Source organism: Ranitomeya imitator, chromosome 1 (assembly GCF_032444005.1).
Source record: "Ranitomeya imitator isolate aRanImi1 chromosome 1, aRanImi1.pri, whole genome shotgun sequence".
Lineage (NCBI taxonomy): Eukaryota > Metazoa > Chordata > Amphibia > Anura > Dendrobatidae > Ranitomeya > Ranitomeya imitator.
The window spans coordinates 52,794,653-52,816,905 of record NC_091282.1 but is presented as its reverse complement, the minus strand read 5'-3'; positions in this window follow the sequence as shown (position 1 = coordinate 52,816,905).

The following is a 22,253-nucleotide window of genomic DNA, read 5'->3' as shown; positions in this document are numbered from 1 at the left end:
ACCATTATCAGCCATAAACAGCAACTCAGGAAGGACTGGAGTGGATCAGGAAATTCTTAATGGACGCTTCTGATAAATAATATATTTTGTGTTAGAACATGGACAATTAGAGGTTGACTAAAATCCAAAACTCTTTCCATTCGATATCTTTCATTCCTTCTAAAGGGGTTTTCCCATAACTGACCTATATTAATAAGTGTCTGATTGCTGGGACTAAGACCAATCACAAGAGTCCAGTGCCCGCTAACCCTTCTAATGGCACCACCGCACAGCGGGGAGGCGATACGGTCTGCACCCGACCACTTCATTCAATTCATAGGGCTGACGGAAACATCCCAGCATTGTGACGCTCTCATTCCCTGGTCCGTGCTCCCATCTTCCTCCAACTTACCAGTGTATTTAGTTCCATCGGGAATCAACTTATTTTTCGCAATTCTGCAAAGTTATAATAAATTTCGTGCTCGCTGTCAGTGAATAGGAGAATTCATTCATCTTTACAACCAGAGGCAGAAAACCTGTACAGAAAATATGTGCCGCACAGCTGAGTGTGATAAGTATATTCACAATACACCATGTTCCAATTTATTATGCAAATTACATTTTTCTCAGATTTTCCTAAATGGTCGGTGCAAATGACAGTCAGTCTAATAAAAGTCATCACCCATTAGAGTATACATCGAATTTTATTGAAGAAACCTCCCAATGATAGCAGTATAATCTCCAAAATGAATAAAAACTCAAAATGCACTGTTCCAAATTATTAGGCACAGTCGACTTTGTAAACATTTGATATGTTTTAAAGAACTGAAAATGCTCATTTGTGGAATTTGCAGCATTAGGAGGTCACATTCACTGAACAAAAAAGCTATTTAACTCCAAAACATCCTAACAGGCCAAGTTACATGTAAACATAGGACCCTTCTTTGATATCACCTTCACAATTCTTGCATCCATTGAACTTGTGCTTGTATTTCTTTGCATGAAGTCAGAATCGCCTCCCAGAGCTGCTGTTTTGATGTGAACTGCCTCCCACCCTCATAGATCGTTTGCTTGATGATGCTCCAAAGGTTCTCTATAGGGTTGAGGTCAGGGGAAGATGGTGGCCGCACCATGAGTTTATCTCCTTTTATGCTCATAGCAGCCAATGACTCAGAGGTATTCTTTGCAGCATGAGATGGTGCATTGTCATGCATGAAGATGATTTTGCTCCTGAAGGCACGTTTCTGCTTTTTATACCATGGAAGAAAGTTGTTTGTCAGAAACTCTATATACTTTGCAGAGGTCATTTTCACACCTTCAGGAATCTTAAAGGGCCCTACCAGCTGTTTCCCCATGATTCCAGCCCAAAATCTTGACTCCTCCACCTCCTTGCTAACATTGCAGCCTTGTTGGGACATGGTGGCCATCCACCAACCATCCACTACTCCACCCATCTGGACCATCCATAGTTGCTCGACACTCATCAGTACACTGTTCAGGGGTGGCCGAATAGTAGGTTTATGAACCAAAGCAAGCCTTTGAAGAATCCTACACCTTGAGATTTGAGGGACTTCAGAGGCACCAGCAGCTTCAAATATCTGTTTGCTGGTTTGTAATGGCTTTTTAGCAACTGCTCTCTTAATCCGATGAACTTGCCTGGCAGAAACCTTCCTCATTCTGCCTTTATCAACACAAACATGTCTATGCTCAGATTCAGCCACAAATATCTTAACAGTACGATGATCACGCTTAAGTTTTCGGGAAATATCTCATGTTTTCATCCCTTGACCAAGGCATTGCACTAGTTGATGCTTTTCAGCAGCAGAGAGATCCTTTTTCTTTCCCATGTTACTTAAAAACTGTGGCCTGCTTAATAATGTAGAACATAATTTTTAAGAAGTTTTCCTTTATTTAAATCACCTGGAAAACTAATTATCACATGTGTTTAAGATTGATTTCAGTGATCCATTGAGCCCTGACACACAATAATATCCACGAGTTTATTTGAAAAACAAAACAATTAAATCTTTATGAAACTTAAATCCAATTTGCATAATAATTTGGAACACAGTGTATATCAAAAGCACAAATCCAAGATGGTTTGATAGTTTGCGTCAATATATTAATGGCAAACACACTCATTAAGCATTATGATAGTGGCTATATTCTGGTGTACAGGAAGACGTATTATAGTCACATTAGAGTTTTATTCTTGTACATAGGGGCAGTATTATAGTAGTTATATTCTTGTACATAGGAGCAGTATTATAGTAGTTATATTCTTGTACATAGGGGCAGTATTATAGTAGTTATATTCTTGTACATAGGAGCAGTATTATAGTAGTTATATTCTTGTACATAGGGGCAGTATTATAGTAGTTATATTCTTGTACATAGGGGCAGTATTATAGTAGTTATATTCTTGTACATAGGGGCAGTATTATAGTAGTTATATTCTTGTACATAGGGGCAGTATTATAGTAGTTATATTCTTGTACATAGGAGCAGTATTATAGTAGTTATATTCTTGTACATAGGGGCAGTATTATAGTAGTTATATACTTGTACATAGGAGCAGTATTGTAGTAGTTATATTCTTATACATAGGGGCAGTATTATAGCAGTTATATTCTTGTACATCGGGGCAGTATTATAATAGCTATATTCTTGTACATAGGAGCAGTATTATAGTAGTTATATTCTTATACATAGGGGCAGTATTATAGCAGTTATATTCTTGTACATAGGGGCAGTATTATAATAGCTATATTCTTGTACATAGGAGCAGTATTATAGTAGTTATATTCTTATACATAGGGGCAGTATTATAGTAGTTATATTCTTGTATATAGGAGCAGTATTATAGTAGTTATATTCTTGTAGATAGGAGCAGTATTATAGAAGTTATATTCTTGTACATAGGAGCAGTATTATAGCAGTTATATTCTTGTACATAGGGGCAGTATTATAATAGTTATATTCTTGTACATAGGAGCAGTATTATAGTAGTTATATTCTTGTACATAGGGGACAGCATTATAGTAGTTATATTCTTGTACATAGGAGCAGTATTATAGTAGTTATATTCTTGTACATAGGAGCAGTATTATAGTAGTTATATTCTTGTATATAGGAGCAGTATTATAGCAGTTATATTCTTGTACATAGGGGCAGTATTATAATAGTTATATTCTTGTACATAGGAGCAGTATTATAGTAGTTATATTCTTGTACATAGGAGCAGTATTATAGTAGTTATATTCTTGTACATAGGAGCAGTATTATAGTAGTTATATTCTTGTACATAGGAGCAGTATTATAGTAGTTATATTCTTGTACATAGTAGCAGTATTATAGTAGTTATATTCTTGTACATAGGGGCAGTATTATAGTAGTTATATTCTTGTACATAGTAGCAGTATTATAGTAGTTATATTCTTGTACATAGGAGCAGTATTTTAGTAGTTATATTCTTGTACATAGTAGCAGTATTATAGTAGTTATATTCTTGTACACAGGGGCAGTATTATAGTAGTTATATTCTTGTACATAGTAGCAGTATTATAGTAGTTATATTCTTGTACATAGGAGCAGTATTATAGTAGTTATATTCTTGTACATAGGAGCAGTATTATAGTAGTTATATTCTTGTACATAGTAGCAGTATTATAGTAGTTATATTCTTGTACATAGGGGCAGTATTATAGTAGTTATATTCTTGTACATAGGAGCAGTATTATAGTAGTTATATTCTTGTACATAGTAGCAGTATTATAGTAGTTATATTCTTGTACATAGGAGCAGTATTATAGCAGTTGTATTCTTGTACATAGGGGCAGTATTATAGTAGTTATATTCTTGTACATAGGAGCAGTATTATAGTAGTTATATTCTTGTACATAGGAGCAGTATTATATCAGCCATAGTTTTATGCAGGAGCATGGATGAAATGTCTGTACCTTATTTTTCTCAAGTAGGTATGCCGTATAAAAACACTTGAATCTTGAGACATTGTAAGAGGAACTTTTCAGAATTAAAATAACACACTCACTGAAGCATTCTTTATAAAAAGCATGTCTATGCAAACTTGAATAAAGAGAACATGAGGACCATATTTAGCCTTAGCATGAATGTTTATACCATTGTGATTGCAATTGCCTTTCAACCTCTCTAATCTTGCTCTTTCACAGAAACCTAGTTCATTACTATCTTTTTTTCTTTTAAATTGTAGAACCTTTCACATATATAGAAGTCACAGAAATGTCATGAAATGATTTTGGAGAAATGCACTTGGTGTCGGTGGCATTTTTTCTTCCCACTTTGCAATAAAAGGAGCGCTGATGATAGAGACCTCTCTTTTCAATATTTGTTTCATCTTTTGTTTAACATATTGCCTTGAATTGTTCTTCTAAAAACCTCTTTACTGTACAGTCGCCATGATAAAGCAGGCAGCGAAATTAGAATTTGATTTTATAATACTCATGCTGGTTACTTCTGCTTCCATATACTTTTATGACAATGTTAACATACAGATGTTCCCTTAATCTGCTTTCTAAATTACTTTGTATATCCCTGCCGTACATTTTCCTTTCAAGGTAGTTTATTTTGTATCAGCTCATTTATTTTTAAAGTTTTTTTTTCCTCCCCTATCATTCAGCAGTACTAATGATATTTATACATCCCTTCCTTTTAATCGCTAAGCGCCTTCTCCCGCCACCGTATTATTACCGTCTCTGTCTCTCCCCTTCTTTTTATTTTCTCGTTTTATTACCTCTTTTTCAAATTTAATAAATATATTTATACAATCGCTGTCGGATCTCATTTGTTTTGTAAGCAGGGCTCATTATTTCTGGAGGTATCTATAGCTGACAGAGCATACATTTATTAAACCTTTGATCAGTCGACATTTCTCCCATGAATGATTTCATACAGTCAATATGTACTCGCTATTTCATGGCGTGGTTTGGGGCGTCCTGCTGTTCCCAATTACGCGGAGGAGACTTTCTTTTTACTCTTTTTGTTATTACACGGCGTGTGAGATCATGGCTTACTTTTTTGGGTGCAAAAAAATATTATGATTTGTTTTGGGTGATGGGATGTCATTAGATCAGGGATTGATCCATATTTTGATAGGTCATCAATATCAAATTTTGGGGGGTCTGACACCTGCATTGATCAGCTATATCTCCATTGTACTGTAGCTCAGCCTCCATACACCATTTTTTTGTGTTTTCCCCCCCAAAAAAATGAGCTTTGCTCACCCTCCCCAGGTCCAGCACTGAGTCTCCACCACTGCCCCTGGTGCCTGTTATTGTCTACATAACTGAGCTCTGCCCGGGTTGATGGATGGCACAAGCCACTCAGAGTAATTGACCTCATCGGGATACTTAGCTCTGGACCCAGAGAGGGTGAATAAAGCACAGTTTGCATGTTTTGATTTGTTTTTTACACAAGCTGCATGGAACAGGGGTTTTTCAAGACCAGAAAATCTCTTTAAGTTCTGTGCACACATTTCGACTAAAATATTTAACCTCTCTCTTTCTTCAGGTATCTTTCCCTCCTCATTTTAACATGCCATCATAACCCCTTTACTTAAAAAGCCATCCCTGGACCAGAACTGCACTGCTAACTACAGACCTGTCTCTAACCTTTCCTTCATCTCTAAACTCCTGGAACGCTTGGTCCACTCCCGTCTAATCCGCTATCTTTCAGATAACTCTCTTCTTGACCCCTTACAATCTGGTTTCCGCTCTTTACACTCCACTGAAACTGCCCTCACTAAAGTCTCTAATGATCTAATAACAGCTAAATCCAAAGGTCTTTGCTCCCTGCTGATTCTCCTGGATCTCTCTGCCGCATTTGACACTGTGGATCATCAGTGCCTCCTCTCTATGCTCCACTCTACAGACCTCAAGGACAAAGCCCTCTCCTGGTTCTCCTCCTACCTCTCTGACCGCTCCTTCACTGTATCTTTTGCCGACTCCTCTTCCTCTCCTCGTCCCCTTACTATCGGGGTTCCGCAGGGCTCAGTCCTGGGCCCCCTCCTCTTCTCTCTATACACTGCCCCTATTGGACAAACAATCAGCAGATTTGGGTTCCAGTACCATCTCTATGCTGACGACACCCAATTATACACTTCTTCCCCCGACATCACCCCTACCCTAATTCAAAATACCAAGGATTGTCTGTCTGCTGTCTCTTAAGGTACCGTCACATTTAGCGACGCTGCAGCGATCTAGACAACGATCCCGATCGCTGCAGCGTCGCTGTGTGGTCGCTGGAGAGCTGTCACACAGACAGCTCTCCAGCGACCAACTATGCGAAGTCCCCTGGTAACCAGGGTAAACATCAGGTTACTAAGCGCAGGGCCGCACTTAGTAACCCGATGTTTACCCTGGTTACCAGCGTAAACGTAAAAAAAACCAAACACTACATACTTACATTCCGGTGTCTGTCCCCCGGCGTTCTGCTTTCCTGCACTGACTGTGAGCGCCGGCTGGCCGTAAAGCACAGCGGTGACGTCACCGCTGTAATCTGCTTTATGGCTGGCCGGCGCTGACAGTGCAGGGAAGCAGAACGCCGGGGGACGTGACAGACACCGGAATGTAAGTATGTAGTGTTTGTTTTTTTTTACTTTTACAATGGTAACCAGGGTAAACATCGGGTTACTAAGCGCGGCCCTGCGCTTAGTAACCCGATGTTTACCCTGGTTACCAGTGAAGACATCGCTGAATCGGCGTCACACACGCCGATTCAGCGATGTCTGCGGGAGATCCAGCGACAAAATAAAGTTCTGGACTTTCTGCTCCGACCAACGATATCACAGCAGTATCCAGATCGCTGCTGCGTGTCAAACACAACAATATCGCTAGCCAGGACGCTGCAACGTCACAGATCGCTAGCGATATCGTTGTTAAGTTGGCCAGTGTGACGGTACCTTAACATCATGTCCTCCCTCTATCTGAAACTAAATCTCTCCAAAACTGAACTACTTGTGTTTCTCCCTTCTACTAACCTCACTCTACCCAACATTGAAATTACCCTGGAGGGTTCAACCATAACTCCCAAGCAGCATGCCCGCTGTCTTGGGGTCATATTCGACACCGAACTTTCCTTTACTCCCTATATCCAATCACTCACTCGCTCCTGTCACCTGCATCTTAAAACCATCTCCAGAATCCGACCTTTTCTCACCTTTGAAACTGCTAAGACTCTTACTGTCGCTCTTATTCATTCTCGTCTGGACTACTGCAACTCTCTTCTGATGAGTCTCCCTCTTACCAAACTTTCTCCTCTCCATTCCATCTTGAATGCTGCAGCCAGAGTCATATTTCTGTCCAGCCGTTTCACCGATGCCTCCATCTTGTGCCAGTCATTACACTGGCTACCCATTCGCTACAGGGTCCAGTATAAACTCATCTCTCTCACCCACAAAGCTCTCCACAGATCTGCACCGCCTTATATCGCCTCTCTCATCTCTGTCTATCGCCCTACACGTGTCCTCCGTTCTACAAATGACCTAGGACTAACATCCCCCATAATAATCCGAACCTCGCACCTCCGTTTCCAAGACTTCTCTTGTGCTGCGCCAGCTCTCTGGAATGCACTTCCCCAGACGATCAGACTGATACCTAGCCCCGACCTATTCAAGCGCACTTTAAAAACCCATCTCTTCAAACAAACCTACCACATCAATTGCTCAGTAAACTAACTTTGTCCTGTTCCCTCCTTCCAAATATTATTCTGAATCTGCACCCTACTATTCATCTTTCTCCACACCCTCCATGCACACGATAACTGCACTTGATACTTGACTATTGCACTTAAACACACGGGCTGATGACCGGATCATGCAGATTTGTATGAAAATCCCTATTTATTATAATTGCCAGACCTGAAATAACACGCACTTTTCACCTATTGTGTCCCCCCCATTTCCTTGTAGATTGTAAGCTTGCGAGCAGGGACCTCACCCCTAATGTCACTGTTTAAATTGTCTTAACTTGTATTGAATTTATTGTCTGTACATGTCCCCGCTTAATTTGTAAAGTGCTGCGGAATATGTTGGCGCTATATAAATAAAAATTATTATTATTATATTATTATTGCATCTTTGTCGCTTTTTCTTTCTGCGCAGATTTTTGAACCTGAAGGATTTCCTAGTACCAGCAAAGTGAGATTCCTAAACTCTCACACACACATTGCTTATTTTTTTCCTTGTAGATTTGCAGGAGATTTGCAGCATGTCAATTTCACCTATACTAATGAACGGGAAAAATGCATCAAAAACACGACTTCTAAAAAGTCACATGTGGAGCGAGGCCTGCATGGGCTTACAGTCAATCCCTAGGGGAGTGTGGTCGGAAGTGCATAGACATCATCGGTAGTGGATGAGCCGAGGGGTGCAGGGCCTACCCAGAGAATAAGGAATGGTAGTTAAAAGGTAAAAGGAACAGAACCTCAATCGCGTGAGTGGAGACATGGTTAAAGCGACGGGACCCCGATCATGTGAGGGGAAACCTGGCTAAAAGGATGGACCCTCGATTGAGTGAGTAGAGACGGATGTGAGTTGTCCGTCAGGACAACGGGAACAGATCAGTGACAGAAGGAACTGTCTATGACCTACCTTCAGTATCAAACGAGTAGCTAACAAATATTTGTATCTGTCTACATATCCTTTTATCTCTCCATTTTATCTTCAAATATTATCACCTTGCTGTTGTTTTCCCTCCCTTTTGGAAGTTTTTGACCTGTCTTTTTAAATTAATTTAACCTTGAATTTGTTTTAATAATTTTGAGTTAATAAAAATATTTTATTTTATTTAAGTTGCTTGGAATTATTTCTTGTCAAATGGGGCTGTCCCCCATTTGACCTTGTCTGATTGATGAAAGATAACACAAGTAATCGCAAAATGCAGCTTTAAATTGAAGGTCTTTATTAGTAAGGGAAAAAGAAATCCAAGCCTACAGTGCCCTGTGTGAAAAAGTAAACCTAATAACTGGTTGCGCTACGCTTAACAGCAACAACTGCACTCAAGCGTTTGCGATAACTGGCAATGCATTTTTTACAATGCTCTGGAGGAATTTTGGCCCACTCATCTTTGCAGAATTGTTGTAATTCAGCCACATTGGAGAGTTTCCGAGCATGATATGCCTTTTTAACCCCTTCAAGACCCAGCCTATTTTGACCTTAAAGACCTTGCCGTTTTTTGTAATTCTGACCAGTGTCCCTTTATGAGGTAATAACTCAGGAACGCTTCAACGGATCCTAGCGGTTCTGAGATTGTTTTTTCGTGACATATTGGGCTTCATGTTAGTGGTAAATTTAGGTCAATAAATTCTGCATTTATTTGTGATAAACACGGAAATTTGGCGAAAATTTTGAAAATTTCGCAATTTTCACATTTTGAATTTTTATTCTGTTAAACCAGAGAGATATGTGACACAAAATAGTTAATAAATAACATTTCCCACATGTTTACTTTACATCAGCACAATTTTGGAAACAAAATTTTTTTTTGTTAGGAAGTTATAAGGGTTAAAATTCGACCAGCGATTTGTCATTTTTACAACGAAATTTACAAAACCATTTTTTTAGGGACCACCTCACATTTGAAGTCAGTTTGAGGGGTCTATATGGCTGAAAATACCCAAAAGTGACACCATTCTAAAAACTGCACCCCTCAAGGTACTCAAAACCACATTCCAGAAGTTTATTAACCCTTCAGGTGCTTCACAGAAGCAGAAGCAACATGGAAGGAAAAAATGAACATTTAACTTTTTAGTCACAAAAATTATCTTTTAGCAACAATTTTTTTATTTTCCCAATGGTAAAAGGAGAAACTGAACCACGAAAGTTGTTGTCCAATTTGTCCTGAGTACGCTGATACCTCATATGTGGGGGTAAACCACTGTTTTGGCGCACGGCAGGGCTTGGAAGGGAAGGAGCGCCATTTGACTTTTTGAATCAAAAATTGGCTCCACTCTTTAGCGGACACCATGTCACGTTTGGAGAGCCCCCGTGTGCCTAAAAATTGGAGCTCCCCCACAAGTGACCCCATTTTGGAAACTAGACGCCCCAAGGAACTTATCTAGATGCATAGTGAGCACTTTGAACCCCCAGGTGCTTCACAAATTGATCCGTAAAAATGAAAAAGTACTTTTTTTTCGCAAAAAAATTCTTTTAGCCTCAATTTTTTCATTTTCACATGGGCAACAGGATAAAATGGATCCTAAAATGTGTTGGGCAATTTCTCCTGAGTACACCAATACCTCACATGTGGAGGTAAACCACTGTTTGGGCACATGGTAAGGCTCGGAAGGGAAGGAGCGCCATTTGACTTTTTGAATGAAAAATTATTTCCATCGTTAGCGGACACCATGTCGCGTTTGGATAGCTCCTGTGTGCCTAAACATTGGCGCTCCCCCACAAGTGACCCCATTTTGGAAACTAGACCCCCCAAGGAACTAATTTGGATGCCTAGTGAGCACTTTAAACCCTCAGGTGCTTCACAAATTGATCTGTAAAAATGAAAAAGTAATTTTTTTTCACAAAAAAATTCTTTTCGCCTCAATTTTTTCATTTTCACATGGGCAGTAGGATAAAATGGATCATAAAATTTGTTGGGCAATTTCTCCCGAGTACGCCGATACCTCATATGTGGGGGTAAACCACTGTTTGGGCACTCGGCAGGGCTCGGAAGAGAAGGCGCGCCATTTGACTTTTTGAATGGAAAATTAGCTCCAATTGTTAGCGGACACCATGTCGCGTTTGGAGAGCCCCTGTGTGCCTAAACATTGGAGCTCCCCCACAAGTGACCCCATTTTGGAAACTAGACCCCCCAAGGAACTTATCTAGATGCATATTGAGCACTTTAAACCCCCAGGTGCTTCACAGAAGTTTATAACGCAGAGCCATGAAAATAAAAAATAATTTTTCTTTCCTCAAAAATGATTTTTTAGCCTGGAATTTCCTATTTTGCCAAGGATAATAGGAGAAATTGGACCCCAAATATTGTTGTCCAGTTTGTCCTGAGTACGCTGATACCCCATATGTGGGGGTAAACCACTGTTTGGGCGCACGGCAGGGCTCGGAAGGGATGGCACGCCATTTGGCTTTTTAAATGGAAAATTAGCTCCAATCATTAGCGGACACCATGTCACGTTTGGAGAGCCCCTGTGTGCCTAAACATTGGAGATCCCCCAGAAATGACACCATTTTAGAAACTAGACCCCCAAAGGAACTAATCTAGATGTGTGGTGAGGACTTTGAACCCCCAAGTGCTTCACAGAAGTTTATAACGCAGAGCCATGAAAATAAAAAAAAAAATTATTTTCTCAAAAATGATTTTTAGCCTGCAATTTTTTATTTTCCCAAGGGTAACAGGAGAAATTTGACCCCAAAAGTTGTTGTCCAGTTTCTCCTGAGTACGCTGATACCCCATATGTGGGGGTAAATCACTGTTTGGGCACATGCCGGGGCTCGGAAGTGAAGTAGTGACGTTTTGAAATGCAGACTTTGATGGAATGCTCTGTGGGCGTCACGTTGCATTTGCAGAGCCCCTGATGTGGCTTAACAGTAGAAACCCCCCACAAGTGACCCCATTTTGGAAACTAGACCCCCAAAGGAACTTATCTAGATGTGTGGTGAGCACTTTGAACCCCCAAGTGCTTCATAGAAGTTTATAATGCAGAGCCGTGAAAATAATAAATACGTTTTCTTTCCTCAAAAATAATTATTTAGCCCAGAATTTTTTAATTTTCCCAAGGGTAACAGGAGAAATTTGACCCCAATATTTGTTGTCCAGTTTCTCCTGAGTATGGTGATACCCCATATGTGGGGGTAAATCACTGTTTGGGCACATGCCGGGGCTCGGAATTGAAGTAGTGACGTTTTGAAATGCAGACTTTGATGGAATGCTCTGCGGGCGTCACGTTGCGTTTGCAGAGCCCCTGATGTGCCTAAACAGTAGAAACCCCCCACAAGTGACCCCATTTTGGAAACTAGACCCTGAAAGGAACTTATCTAGATGTGTGGTGAGCACTTTGAACCCCCAAGTGCTTCATAGAAGTTTATAATGCAGAGCCGTGAAAATAATAAATACGTTTTCTTTCCTCAAAAATAATTATTTAGCCCAGAATTTTTTATTTTCCCAAGGGTTACAGGAGAAATTGGACCCCAATATTTGTTGTCCAGTTTCTCCTGAGTACGCTGATACCCCATATGTGGGGGTAAACCACTGTTTGGGCACACGTCGGGGCTCAGAAGGGAAGTAGTGACTTTTGAAATGCAGACTTTGATGGAATGGTCTGCGGGTGTCAAGTTGCGTTTGCAGAGCCCCTGGTGTGCCTAAACAGTAGAAACCCCCCACAAGTGACCCCATTTTAGAAACTAGACCCCCCAAGGAACTTATCTAGATATGTGGTGAGCACTTTGAACCCCCAAGTGCTTCACAGACGTTTACAACGCAGAGCCGTGAAAATAAAAAATCATTTTTCTTTCCTCAAAAATTATGTTTTAGCAAGCATTTTTTTAGATTCACAAGGGTAACAGGAGAAATTGGACCCCAGTAATTGTTGCGCAGTTTGTCCTGAGTATGCTGGTACCCCATATGTGGGGGTAAACCACTGTTTGGGCACACGTCAGGGCTCGGAAGTGAGGGAGCACCATTTGACTTTTTGAATACGAGATTGGCTGGAATCAATGGTGGCGCCATGTTGCGTTTGGAGACCCCTGATGTGCCTAAACAGTGGAAACCCCTCAATTCTAACTCCAACACTAACCCCAACACACCCCTAACTCTAATCCCAACTGTAGCCATAACCCTAATCACAACCCTAACCCCAACACACCCCTAACCACAACACTAACCCCAACACACCCCTAACCCTAACCACAACCCTAATTCCAACCCTAACCCTAAGGCTATGTGCCCACGTTGCGGATTCGTGTGAGATATTTCCGCACCATTTTTGAAAAATCTGCGGGTAAAAGGCACTGTGTTTTACCTGCGGATTTTCCGCGGATTTCCAGTGTTTTTTGTGCGGATTTCACCTGCGGATTCCTATTGAGGAACAGGTGTAAAACGCTGCGGAATCCGCACAAAGAATTGACATGCTGCGGAAAATACAACGCAGCGTTCCCGCGCGGTATTTTCCGCACCATGGGCACAGCGGATTTGGTTTTTCATATGTTTACATGGTACTGTAAACCTGATGGAACACTGCTGCGAATCCGCAGCCAAATCCGCACCGTGTGCACATGGCCTAATTCTAAAGGTATGTGCACACGCTGCGGAAAACGCTGCGGATCCGCAGCAGTTTCCCATGAGTGTACATTTCAATGTAAACCTATGGGAAACAAAAATCGCTGTGCACATGCTGCGGAAAAACTGCACGGAAACGCAGCGGTTTACATTCCGCAGCATGTCACTTCTTTGTGCGGATTCAGCAGCGGTTTTACAACTGCTCCAATAGAAAATCGCAATTGTAAAACCGCAGTGAAATGCGCAGAAAAAAACGCGGTAAATCCGCCATAAATCCGCAGCGGTTTAGCACTGCGGATTTATCAAATCCGCAGCGGAAAAATCCGCAGAGGACCAGAATACGTGTGCACATTCCTAACCCTAACCCTAGCCCTAACCCTACCCCTACCCCTAACCCTACCCCTAACCCTACCCCTAACCCTAGCCCTACCCCTACCCCTACCCCTAACCCTAACCCTAACCCTAACCCTACCCCTACCCCTAACCCTAACCCTAACCCTACCCCTACCCCTACCCCTAACCCTATTCTAACATTAGTGGAAAAAAAAAATTTCTTTATTTTTTTTAGTGTCCCTACCTATGGGGGTGACAAAGGGGGGGGGTCATTTATTATTTTTTTTATTTTGATCACTGAGATAGATTATATCTCAGTGATCAAAATGCACTTTGGAACGAATCTGCCGGCCGGCAGATTCGGCGGGCGCACTGCGCATGCGCCCGCCATTTTGGAAGATGGCGGCGCCCGGGAGAAGACGGACGGGACCACGGCTGGATCGGTAAGTATGATAGGGTGGGGGGGGACCACGGGGGGGGGGGATCGGAGCACGGGGGGGGGAATCGGAGCGCGGGAGGGGTGGAACGGAGCGCGGGGGCGTGGAACGGAGCACGGGGGGGCTGGAACGGAGCACGGGGGGGTGGAACGGAGCACGGGGGGGGTGGATCGGAGTGCAGGGGGGGTGATTGGAGCACGGGGGGGTGATTGGAGCACGGGGGGAGCGGACACGAGCACGGGGGGGAGCGGAGCACAGGACGGAGGGGAGCCGGAGCAGTGTACCGGCCAGATCGGGGGGGAGGGGGGGCGATCGGAGGGGTGGGGTGGGGGCACACTAGTATTTCCAGCCATGGCCGATGATATTTCAGCATCGGCCATGGCTGGATTGTAATATTTCACCCGTTATAATGGGTGAAATATTACAAATCGCTCTGATTGGCAGTTTCACTTTCAACAGCCAATCAGAGCGATCGTAGCCACGAGGGGGTGAAGCCACCCCCCCTGGGCTAAACTACCACTCCCCCTGTCCCTGCAGATCGGGTGAAATGGGAGTTAACCCTTTCACCCGATCTGCAGGGACGCGATCTTTCCATGACGCCGCATAGGCGTCATGGGTCGGAATGGCACCGACTTTCATGACGCCTACGTGGCGTCATGGGTCGGGAAGGGGTTAAGGTCATGCCACAGCATCTCAATAGGATTAAGGTCAGGACTTTGACTAGGCCACTCCAAAGTCTTGATTTTGTTTTTCATAAGCCATTTAGAGGTGGACTTGCTGGTGGGTTTTGGATCATTGTCTTACTGCATAACTTAAGTGCGCTTCAGCTTGAGGTCATGAACAGATGGCCGGATATTGTTTTTCAGGATTTTTTTGGTAGACAGCAGAATTCATGGTTCCATTTACCACAGCAAGTCTTCCACGTCCTCAATCAGCACAACAGCCCCAGGCCATCACACTACCACCACCATATTTTACTGTTGGTATGCTGTTCCTTTTCTGAAATGCTGTGTTACTTCACCAAATGTTATGGGACATACACCTTCCAATAATTTTAACTTTTGTCCCATGAGTTCACAGAGAATGCTCTCAAAAGTCTCGGGGATCATCAAGATGTGTTCTGGCAAAACTGAGATGAGCTTTTATGTACTTATTGCTCAGCAGTGGTTTTCGTCTTGAAACTCTGCCATGCAGGCTATTTTTGCCCAGTCTCTTTCTTATGGTGGAGTCATGAACATTGATGTTAACGGAGCCAAGTGCTTTGGATGTTGTTGTGGGGACTTTTGTTACCTCTTGGATGAGTCATTGCTCTTGTTGTAAATTTGGTGATCCGGCCACTACTGGGAAGGTTCACCACTGTTTGTTTTCGCCATTTGTGGATAATGGCTTTCACTGTGGTTCACTGGAGTACCAATGCCTTAGAAATGTCTTTATAACCTTTACCAAACTGATAGATCTCAATGATTTTTTCTCATTTGTTCCAGAATTTTGTTAAATTGCGACATGATTCCTAGCTTTTGAGGAAATTTTGCTCTACTTCACTTTGTTGGGCAGGTCCTATTTAAGTGATTTTCTGATTGAGAACAGCAGTGACATTAATAAGGCCTGGGTGTGGCTAGTGTATTTGAACTCGGATTCTCAAAAATATGATGAATCACTGTTAATTTATGTTTTAAGGGGGGACAATCACATTTTCACACAGGGCCTGTAGGTTTGGATTTCTTTTTCCCTTAATAATAAAGACCTGCATTTTGTGTTTACTTGTGTTATCTTTGTCAAATATTTTAATTTGTGTAGTGATCTGAAACATTTAAGTGTGACAAACATGTAAAAGAATAGGAAATCAGGAAGTTGGAAACACTTTTTCACACCACTGTAGGACATCTTATCTTCGGCAAAGCATTTGATAAAGATAAAGTATCTATCATACTATCTATATTGAAAAAATTACTTAATATCTGATTGATAATGCTACAGCTAGGTGGATTCATAACTGGCTCAGTGATCATACTCAAAGAGTAGTAATAAATGGTTACACGTCCATTTGGAAGAGTGTTTCAAGTGGAGTACCACAAAGCTCTGTTCTGACCCCAGTGTTATTCAACATTTTTATAAATTATCTAGATATGGGAACTGAAGGTAAACTGATCAAATTTGGAGGGATAGCTAACACTACAGAAGACAGAAAAAAGATTCAGAAGGATCTAGATAAACGTGAACAACGGGCAACGACTAATAGAATGGTATTTAACAGGAAGAAATGAAAGATTCTACATCTGGGCAAGAAAAACAAAAATTACATCTACAGAATGGGAGGAATAGAACTAAGCAACAGTATGTGTGAAAAGACTTGGGTATACTAATAGATCACAGACTGCACATGAGTCAACAGTGTGATGCAGCAGCAAACAAGAAAAACATTTATGGGATGTATTAAGTGAAGCATAGAGTGTAGATCACATGAAGTAATTTTTCCCTCTATTTCTCCTTGGTCAGGCCTCATCTGGAATACTGTGTCCAGTTCTGGGCACCACACACTAAAAAACTGGAGCAAGTTCAGACAAGAGCTACCAGGATGGTGAGCAGTCTGCAAAGTATGTCCTACGAGGAATGGTTAAAGGATCTGGGAATGTTTAGTTTGCAAAAAAGAAGGCTAAGAGGAGAGGTAAAATAGCTGTCTATAAATATCTGAAGGGCTGTCACAGTGTAGAGGAATTATCAATCATTATTCTCATTTGCACATGGAAACACGAGAAGCAATGGAATGAAACTGAAAAGGAGATTAGATATTAGCAAAAACTTTTTGACAGTGAGGGGGATCAATGAGTGAAACAGGCTGCCATGAGAGGTGGTAAGTTCTCCTTCAATGGAAGTCTTCAAGCAGAGGTTGGACAGACATCTGTCTGAGATGGTTTAGTGAATCCTGCATTGAGCAGGGGGTTGAACATGATGACCCTTGAGGTCCTTTCCAACTCTAACATTCTATGATTCGCTGTATAGTTGTACTAAAGTTCATATGTCGGTTTATGGTCCACATACCATTTGTGAATTCTGACTGACAATGGTTACTGAAAGTTAGGGATATCTAGTCTACGACTAGCCTATCGGTGTCGCACTTAGTGTAGCAGCACAGAGTTGATTAATTTATAGGCCAATGTCTAGGGCCACAGGTGCACAGTTAGGGACAGACAGTAAACACTAGGGCAAGAGAAACAAAAGGAACTGTATTGTATTGTTTTTCATTGTCATTAATTTATGAATTAACTTATTGATTTTGCACCTTGTCTTGCTAAACTTTTATATAGTTAATAAACAACTTGTTTTACTGCACCACTGAGTCTTCACTCCCTATACCGCTGCATTGTCTCACCTATCTACACTAGAACAAAGCTTGCACCTGATGGTGTCCCTTGTGGTAAATTCTGTTGGTCCACAGTCACCAGGGGCGACCAGGCCCGTGCAAGAGTGGGGCCCGCTGATGCCTGGCTTAGCTTGATGTGCATCCGAGGATGCACATCCAGTTGAAGTGTATTGCAGAGCAGGTACCCTCCGGTTTCCTGCGCTGCAATACACGCTGGTCAATCAGATGATGGCAGCTGACATCTGTGTGCCAGTGATGAGCGGCGTATGGCAGTGATGCCCATGCTGGAACACTGAAGTTAGCTACAGAAGAATATAATGCAGGAGTGGTGGAAGGTAAGAAGAATCTTTTTTTAGTGTTTTGGAACACAAAACAGTCGTTATATGAGAAAGGGACCCAGAATAGTGGTCGTTACTCGTTATACAAGGTAGGGGGGCCAGGATGGGGATAATTATACCAGAATAGTGTTCATTATACAAGAATGGGGTTCAAGATGGTTGTCATTACATGAGACTTGGGTCTAGGATGGGGTCATTATACCAGGAAGGAAGAACCTGGCACTCAACTTAATGCTAGTGAGACAAGCGGGGATTCCGTGTCTGGACACAAGCACAGCACCTATCAGCGTTAATAAGTCCAGTCTGTGTGCCTAAACCTATCTGCGCAAATACCAGACGCAGACCATGCTGTGCCTTATATGACACTACAGTCATTCACTTTTTCATCATAGTACGTAACTGATGAAGGTCCAGATATAGGACCGAAACGTTTTTTTTTGGCTACTACCATTAAAATCTCACGAGCATTAAGTTGAGTGCCAGGTTCTTTCTTTTAGTATCACATGGTGTGGGAACCTACCTGGGCACCACTAGTAGTAGTGCACACGGCTTTATCTTTGAGATTATACCAGGAAGGGTCCCAGGATGATGGACATTATTATAGGAGGGGGATAGTATACCAAGAAGAGGCCCAGGATGGGGGTCATTATACAAAGAAGGGGCTCAGGATGGGGAGTATTATAACATAATGGTGATCTTTATCCAAGAATGGTGTCCATGATAGGTTTCATTATACTAGAATGAAGTCTAGGATGAGAGTCATTATACCAGGAAGGGACTTTATTATAAGAGGGGGGATACTGAGTCCAGGATGGGGGTCATTATACCGGAATGGGACCATGGTTCAGGTCATTATACCAGGAAGGGACTCAGGATGTGGGACATTGTTTCAGGAAGGGGCCAGGATGAGGGAGATTATTAAAGTAAGGAGGCCAGGACAGAGGATATTACACCAGCAAGGGGCCCAGTACAGGGGACATTATACCAGGAAGGGGCTAAGGACTGGGAACATTATTATTATTTATTTATATAGCACCATTGATTCCATGGTGCTGTACATGAGAAGGGTTTGCATACAAACTATAGATCTCATTTACAGTAAGCAAACTAACAATCACAGACTGATACAGGGGGCGAGGACCCTGCCTTGTGAGCTTACATTCTACAGGATGGTGGGGAAGGAAACAATAGGCTGATGGTTGCAGGCTTTCCTGAAGAGGTGGGTTTTCAGGTTCCGTCTGAAGGATCCGAATGTGGTTGATAGTCAGACGTGTTGGGGAAAAGAGTTCCAGAGGATGGGGGATATTCAGGAGAAGTCTTGGAGGCGGTTGGGTGAGGAGCGAATAAGCGTGGAGGAGAGAAGGAGGTCTTGGGAGGACCGGAGATAACGTGAGGGAAAATATCGGGAGATTAGTTCAGAGATATATGGCGGAGACAGGTTATGGATGGCTTTGTAGGTTAGTATTAGTAATATGAACTGGATACGCTGAGTGAATGGGAACCAGTGAAGAGATTTGCAGAGGGGGAAATGAAGGAGTATCGAGGAGAGAGATGAATTAGTCGGGCAGCAGAGTTAAGGATGGACTGGAGAGGTGCAAGGGTGTTAGCAGGGAGGCCACAGAAAAGGATGTTGCAGTAGTCAAGGCGGGAGATGATAAGGGCATGCACAAGCATTTTATTAGCTTGACAGTTGAGGAAAGGACGGATTCTGGAGATATTTTTGAGCTGGAGGCGACAGGAGGTGGAAAGAGCTTGGATGTGCGGTTTGAAGGACAGGGGAGAGTCAAGGGTTACTCTGAGGCAGCGGACGTCCGGTATGGGGGAAAGCGTGATGTTGTTAATAGTGATAGGTAGGTCAGGTAAGGAAGATCTATGAGATGGAGGAAAGATGATGGGTTCAGATTTGTGCACATTGAGTTTGAGGAAGTGAGAGGAGAAGAAGGAAGATATGGCTGATAGACACTCCGGGATTCTGGACAGCAGAGAGGTAACGTCTGGGCCAGAGAGGTAGATCTGAGTGTCATCAGCATAATGGTGGTACTGGAATCCATGGGACTTTGAGTTGTCCCAGGCCAAGTGTATAGATTGAGAAAAGTAGGGGTCCTAGAACAGGTCTTGGGGGACTCCAACAGAGAGAGAGTGGGATAAGGAGGTAGTGTGGGAGTGTGATCCAGGATAGGGCGAGGTCTTTGATGCCAAAGGAGGAGAGGATCTGTAGTAGGTGGCAGTGGTCAACTGTGTCGAAGGCAGAGGACAGGTCTAGAAGGAGGAGTACTGAGTATTGTCTGTTAGCTTTGGCAGTAAGTAGGTCATTAGTAATTTTGGTCAGGCTGTCTCAGTTGAGTGATGGGAGCGGAAACCAGATCGTAGATTGTCAAAGAGCAAGTTAGATGAGAGGTGGGAGAAAAGTTCAGCGTAGACGTGTTGCTCCAGGACTTTGGCAGCGAATGGGAGCAGCGATATTGGGCGATAGCTGGTCATAGCAGTGGGATCGAGGGTTGGCTATTTAAGGATAGGCGTGATTGTGGCATGTTTGAAAGCAGAAGGGAAGGTTCCAGAAGTTAGTGATAGGTTGAAAAGGTGGGTTAGGGATGGGATAAGAGTGATGGTGAGGTTGGGGAGGAGGTTGGATGGGATGGGGTCGAGCGCACAGTTTTTGAGATGCGATTTGGAGAGGAGACAGTTCAGTCCCCCTTCTGTGATGTTGGATAGGGAGGTTATGGGGTTTGGGCATTGGTCTGGTATACAAAGGGGTTGTGGTGGTTGAACAATGAAGACTTGCCTTGTTTGGTCAATCTTATTTTTAAAGTGTGTGGCAAAGTCCTCAGCAGAGATGAGGGAGATTGGAGGGGGCAGTGGGGCGGAGGAGGTAGTTAAAGGTTATGAATAATTGTTTGGGGTTGTAGGATAGTGAAGATACGAGGGTTGTGAAGTAGGCCTGTTTAGCAGAGGTGAGAGCAGATTTAAAAGCGAGTGTTGCCTGCTTGAATGCAGTGAAGTCGTCTTGTGAATTTGTTTTCTTCCAATGCCGCTCTGCAACCCTGGACACTTGCTGGAGCTTTTTAGTGGTGTTGTTGTGCCAGGGTTGTCTATTGATACGTCACACTCTGCAATGAACGAGAGGGGCAACCGTGTCAATAGCTGATGCGAGAGTGGCATTGTAGAAAGCAGTGGCACTGTCTGTGTCGTGGAATGAGGATATGGATGCCAGTGGTAGGATAGAGTCAGAGAGCATGTGGGTGTCTAGGTGTGCAAGGTTTCTGCAGGGGTGCACATGTTGCTGGACATGGGTGACCGGTGAGGAGGCCAGGGATGAGAAAGTGAGCAGATGGTGGTGGGATAGAGGGAGAGGGGAGGGGGTGAAGTTAGATAGAGAGCAGAGACGGGTGAAGACCAGGTCTAGCGTATGTCCGTCTGTGTGGGTGGCTACGGAGGACCACTGAGTAAGTCCAAACGATGAAGTAAGGGACAGAAGCTTGGAGGCTGTTAACTGAAGGGTATCAGTGGGGATGTTGAAGTCACCCATGATGATGGTGGGAATGTCAGCAGAGAGAAAGTGAAGAAGCCAGGTGGAGAATTGGTCAATAACGGCAGTGGCCGGGCCCGGAGATCAATATATGATGGCCACTTGGAGGTTGGAGGGAGAGTAGATGCGGACAGAGTGGGCTTCAAAAGAGGGGAGGATAAGGGAGGGTAGAGGTGGTATTGGGTTAAAGGTGCATTTTGAAGAAAGGAGAAGACCCACTCCTCCACCATGTTTGTTGCTGGGGCGAGGGGTGTGGGTGAAGTGGGGGCTGGCATAACACAGCGCAGCAGGGGAGGCAGTGTCAGAGGGTGTTAGCCATGGTTCTGTAAGGCTGAGGAAGGCAAGCTTGTGAGTGAGAAAAAGGTCATGAAGCACATGAAGCTTATTGCAGATTGAGCGGGCATTCCAGAGTGCTCCAGAGAGAGGGTGGGCGTCAGTGGCACGGGTTTTATGTTGGAAAGATTGCGGTAGTTCATATTAGATAGTGAGCGGTAGGAGGGGGTACTAATGGGAGGTATGAGCTGTGGGGGTCCAGGGTTGGAAGATATGTCACCAGCAGTGAGGAGAAGCAGAGAAAGGGAGAGCAGGTGGGAGAAAGAGAGTGGCCGGCTTGTTTTGTGTTTTATTAGGACAGATTTGAGGTTGAGGAGCAGGTCAGCGGAGGAGGACAGTTGGTAGGTAAGAGGGAAGGGGATATGATTATTTGGTTAGAGAGTGCTGGGGTTTGTGGACATTATACAAGGAAGGGGCCAAAAAATAGGATATTATAAGAGGAATGGACTTAGGATGAGAGATATTATTCAAGGATGGAGGCCAGGACGGGGGACATTATTACAGAAAGATGCCAGGATAGGGGACATTATTACTTATAGAGGCCAGGACTGGAGAGTTTATAACAGAAAGGGGTCCAGGATGAGGGACATTACTACAGGTAGGGGACAGGATGGGAGATATTATTACAGTCGCTTGCCATGATGTGAACACTTCCTTGTATGTTTTTATAGGATCTAGAAT